Source organism: Anneissia japonica, unplaced genomic scaffold, assembly GCF_011630105.1.
Source record: "Anneissia japonica isolate Jap-2015-1 unplaced genomic scaffold, ASM1163010v1 scaffold573_len2283161_cov171, whole genome shotgun sequence".
Taxonomy (NCBI): Eukaryota; Metazoa; Echinodermata; class Crinoidea; order Comatulida; family Comatulidae; genus Anneissia; species Anneissia japonica.
Window position 1 is genome coordinate 175528 of NW_022719802.1, and position 5746 is coordinate 181273.

The 5746-nt window shown below is 28.3% G+C and overlaps 1 protein-coding gene across 1 annotated transcript in view; it reads left to right on the top strand.

Annotated features, from left to right (window-relative positions):
• The first annotated feature begins 2165 nt into the window (after nt 1-2165).
• LOC117111011 overlaps nt 2166-5746 on the top strand; it is a 15443-nt gene continuing 11862 nt past the window's right edge. The window contains exon 1 of the mRNA XM_033253871.1: nt 2166-2298. The gene's annotated coding sequence lies outside the window, so the exon portion shown is untranslated. The remainder of the gene's footprint in view (nt 2299-5746) is intronic.

The following is a 5746-nucleotide window of genomic DNA, read 5'->3' on the forward strand; positions in this document are numbered from 1 at the left end:
AGTAATAAGTAAGTAGGTAAGTAAGTATTAGTAAGTAGAAGTAAGGAATACCTTCTTGTTTTAATCAATTTAATACATTTAGTGCATACTTTATACAACACCACCTATCACACAAGATTCACACATATCAGGCCTGATCACACTGATGCACATAAAAGTAAATCAAATAGATAAGTAATATAAAGTAATACAGGGTTAAAGACAAAAATGTTACAAATTGATAAGGGCCTTCCAGTTGATGTCATTTATTTGGATTTCCAGAAGACTTTTGATAATGTGCCGCATGTAAGATTGATTAATAAGGTTTTTAATCATGGATTGTTGGTAATTTGGTTATCACATCGGTTACAACGAGCCGTAATCAATGGTAGGAAGTCACCCTGGGCATCAGTTACCAGTGGTGTACCCCAGGGCTCAGTTTTGGGTCCTATGCTCTTTCTTATATTTGTTAATGACACTGATATACCTTTGTTGATTCACTTATTTTGAAATTTGCAGATGACACTAAATTGTTCGAACTGTCTTGACTGAAAATGATGCAAGGAAATTGCAAGCTGATTTTCAGTAGGTACATAATTTGTCTACTTAGTGTCAGGACTGGTTGATGCTTTTTAATTATCCGAGTGCAGAGTAATGCACTTAGGTTATAATAATCCTAAATTTAATTATGAGTTAGAAGGCATTGTTCTTCAAGAAGTTGAGGAGGAAAAAAGACCTAGGTGCTATTGATAAATCTTTGAAACCCAGCAAACAGTGTGTTGTGCTGTCAAAACTGCAAATCGGGTACTCGGAAGTATAAAAAGGTCCTTTGAATATAAATCAGTTGCGAACATTAGGTGTTTTATATCGCATTAGTTCTCCAAACCTTGAATTTTCAATCCAGGCTTGGTCACCGCTTACGGAGAGATATATTAGAAAAGGTCCACGGGCAACTAAAATTCCCAAATGTATGAAAAATGTGAATTATGAAGAACGTCTAAGCCTTTAATTTAACTACTTTATAAATAAGAAGAATCAAGCGGGAATTAATTGAGACATATAAAATATTAAATGGAAAAGAGGATATTGGGGGATCTGTTTTTCGATTTGGCGATTGATTCTGTTACTAGAGGTCATGGTTGGAAGTTAAAACTGTTACACCTATTATTAAAAAAAATAATGAAAACAATAAATAAACAAATAAATACTTTCGATTAATAAATAAATAGATAGATAAATAGATAGATAGATAAATATAGATAAGTAAATAAATGAATAAATAAATAAATAAATAAATAAATAAATAAATAAATAAATAAATAAATAAATAAATAAATAAATAAATAAATAAATAAATAAATAAATAAATAAATAAATAAATAAATAAATAAATAAATAAAAAATAAATAAATAAATAAATGAATGAATGAATGAATGAATGAATGAATGAATGAATGAATGAATGAATGAATGAATGAATGAATGAATAAATAAATAAATAAAAGCAATCACAAAAGCCCACAACAACACACAAAAAAGGTATTAAAGTAATGCATATGCATTTCCCAGTTTTTTTTTAGGATCGTTTTCCATAAAGGGTCGACGATTTGGTACTGAACTATTATAATTTATATAACTGTATTTCAGTAATAGAAAAAAAAAACATCTTACAGTAAAACAGATAGAAGGACAATGGTAATTAAACATACAAGTACAACGTACAATAATAGAATTTAAACTACGAATTGTACATAAAGCACATCTTTATAAATAAAAAGACTGGGTACCGGTAACAGTAAATTAATGGATGAAAATAAAATCGCTGAAAGTAGGCCTACTGTTCTACATGCAAAATCACCTATTAAAATAAATATATATAAATTTTAAAAAAACTATCACAATTAAGCCCACAACAACACAAAAACGTTCTAAATAAAGGTACATATGCATTTCCCAGTTTCATTCATTAAGATGATCTTTTTTCCATAAAGTATTGATGATTTGGTACTGAACTATTTATAACCAAAGAATATAGAATATCTATTATTATTCTTTGATATTAAACCTCGAGGGGTTCAGCGTACATGATAACTGTATTTCAGTACCGTACTCTTTAAAAATGACGTCATCACCCGGCGTGTCGCTTGTTTGTAGTGTGACGTGCCATTCATCGATCCCCTCCGCATTGTATTTTGGACTCGCTCACAAAACGAGGCAATATGGCGACACGTGCATGAGTAGAAGCTTAACGTTTTTAAAATACACGTTTGTGTTTACGACTATCTAGAACTTGTCGAAACTTAATTGATGATAAGAAAGGTAGTAGTGGTCATAATTAATATATTTCTGTACATTTAGTATTAATATTAGCTATATTTTAAGAAGTATTGCTTGATTGATGCCCAGGCTACCTCCCTGCTGCTGCTAATGCTATGCATAACTATTGACCTGGCGGCTGGCAGTGATACTGTAGCGGGTAGGTTAGGTATTGCAGGCTTAGCTAACCTGATGCCCAGCCAGGCTAGGTAGCACACAGCACTGGTTAGGCCTCGCCAGTCGATTGGGCGCTAATGCACTTTAGTACTCTACCATAAACTTAACTTCTCACTATCTTAATAATACACTAACTGAAAAAAAAGAAAAATCTTAAATTTAAAGCCCCATTCCCGGCAAAATTTCACTAAAAACTGACTTTTTTTTAGAAAATATGCATTTGCATTACTCCAATTATTATAAATCATGGAAAAATATTGGCATGAATTTTAGTTTTACGCAAAAGAATAAAAAAAATGAGGAAATTCATCGTTACTAAGCAAATTCAGAGGTTGTAGATCGCATCCACTGGAATACTCTCGCTTTTATGTATACTTTATACAGTCAATAAAGTGCACCCTCTCTAGTGAGATTAGTTTTTGTACTTCGCATCTCGCACAATGCGTTCGTTCGGTTAGGTTGAGATATGTTTGTTTAAGTGTCAAAATCTCAGTCAGAATCAGTTTTTTAACAAATTTGAAATAATTCCTATGAAATATTATATTACACAAGTGTCATTACTAGCAATGGAAAATATCATGTCGGCCGTTTTCATGTGTGATAACAGAACCTAACTATAGGTAAGGCTAGGCCTAGTCTAGCAGCGTTGGATAGGCTAATGTTTTAGGCGCCTACGATATTTATTCTGACGACCTGTCGCAAAATCAAACATGAAAATTCATCCGCATTTATTTTTTGTGTGGAACACAAAAAATCAAATTTCAGTCTTATTTTACATTTTTTTCATTCTTAGGAATGTCTAAATTCAGTTAAACTAGCAATTCCGTATTATATTTATAAATCTTTATAACATTATACAAAAATTAGATTTTTTTTTAAAATTGAAATTTTGCCGGGAATGGGGCTTTAAATCATTCCCTCCTTGGTTGGTGAATGAATTCCCTATCCTACTGCTAATCCTTATTAGGACCTGTCGATTGCAATGATGGAGCTGTCTCACTATCATCATCTTTTCTGCCTACTGCCAGATTCACAGCAGTTAATTTCTCCAATTTTCTCTATCACATGATTTACGTTTTATAATGGCATATTCCAAGCTTTCATTTGTTTCCATCATCTAAAAATAGTTACTCTCTTTCTTCTTTGTTTGAGGTCTCACTGTATTGTACTGTTTGTCTTTAGTAAAGTTTATGAAGTTGAGTGGGTCCTGATGCTGTTGTTTCACAGCAACAAACAAAAGAGTAGTCTGCTTTATGGTCAGGTGACCAATATGGTCACAATGGTATTTTTATATTTAAATTATACTATGGTATTATACTGTATGTATATATTGTGCTACCCCACACCTAAGTGGAATTGTATGCAGATAATTTTTTCACCTAAATATTTTTCCAAACATATTCAGGGATCAGATATTTTTTTCGGGTAAATAATATTGTTTTCTTTTAATAATATGCGTTTATTATATTAGGCCTACAATTTAAATGAAAAAGGTTATATTCATGAATGATTTTTATATCTTTTATATTTATCTGCTATCAGGAATAACAACCATATATTATAAATCCCATCAATATATTTTTTGATAGTTTTGAGAAATCACTATTAATTACTGTATTAAACTAAAAAAAAAGTTGAATATGTAGAACAGTACCTTTATGTTATACGGCCAGACAAACTGAATTTTCACAAGCATGGATTACTATATTTTAGGAAAGTCATTGTAAAATTATGATTGAGAGGTATTACTTTTTTGTTAAACATTATAAAAATTAAAATAGTAGTTACCTACTATGTTCTGTTACTTTTGATACTTTAAAGAATAATAAATAATGATTGTTTTCAAAAAAAGTAAGCAAGAAAGGGAAATATCACTGAAAAGGAAAATATGGTCATTGGTATCACACAACCTGATAAAATAACTATTTATAAATACATTATATATCAATAGTAATGAAAGTATGTTAAAAACACAAATCAAATATCGCATAAAATTATTATAGATAAAAAAAAAAGAAAGCGAGAAATAAAATATAGTGATTGCTTTATACAAGTATCACAAAACCTGATAAAATAGCTATAATATAGTATTTATCAAAAGTACTGAAGGTATTTTAAAAACAAAAAATTAAATGTCAAATAAAATTATTATATAGGCTCTTTATAGTACTTGTCAAGAATATATTTAGTAATGAATAGTAAATATTTATTTTAAATAATTGTCACATCAATACAATGGAAGTGAAAATATTCGAAAATATTACTTTATTTTATGTTTATAAATAAATGCTATTAATAGTAAATAAAAGTAAATATAATAAATAAATAGATATTTGTCATTGGTATAAAGAAGAAAAGAAAATAATATTTATTTATTGTTTGTAATAAATTAAGAAAAGTGAGAAAAATGAAAATAATGACACTGAAAAAAGAGTAAATGAAATGTTGACTGTAAAAAAAAAAACTATTTCTAGAAATCACTTAATTGCATAATTAAGAGAAGCTATGAAGTTTTGCATTTGAAGTACTAAATGTTTATGCCTAAGTAGGCTACACCCAGTTTCTAATTCATAATACACAAAAGAATAAAATAAGTCATAAAATTATTATATAGGCTCTTTATAGTACTTGTCAAGAATATATTTAGTAATGAATAGTAAATATTTATTTTAAATAATTGTCACAATACAATGGAAGTGAAAATATTCGAAAATATTACTTTATTTTATGTTTATAAATAAATGCTATTAATAGTAAATAAAAGTAAATATAATAAATAAATAGATATTTGTCATTGGTATAAAGAAGAAAGGAAAATAATATTTATTTATTTATTGTTTGTAATAAATTAAGAAAAGTGAGAAAAATGAAAATAATGACACTGAAAAAAGAGTAAATGAAATGTTGACTGTAAAAAAAACAAACTATTTGGGCAATTCCATGACTTTTTTTCAGATTTAGCAAATTTTCAACTTTGAGGAATGTAAACAAGTTTTATATCAAACTAAAGCTTAAAAAATGAATTTTTAGGATTCATTGATGAAACTTTTCTTGTGTGGATGTATAAAAATATATAGGAATTTGAAATTACATAATTTTGAAAATATAAAAAATATGAAAATGTCATGTTTTTTCAAAGCCTCTAGAAACTAACAAACTGCCATTTATGCCAGTCATTTTTATTTTAAATTGGAGAACTTAACATATTTTATTAGTTTTTGTGACAAAAAGTAATATTCATTTACAACAAAATATTAAGGCGGGGCAAAAATAT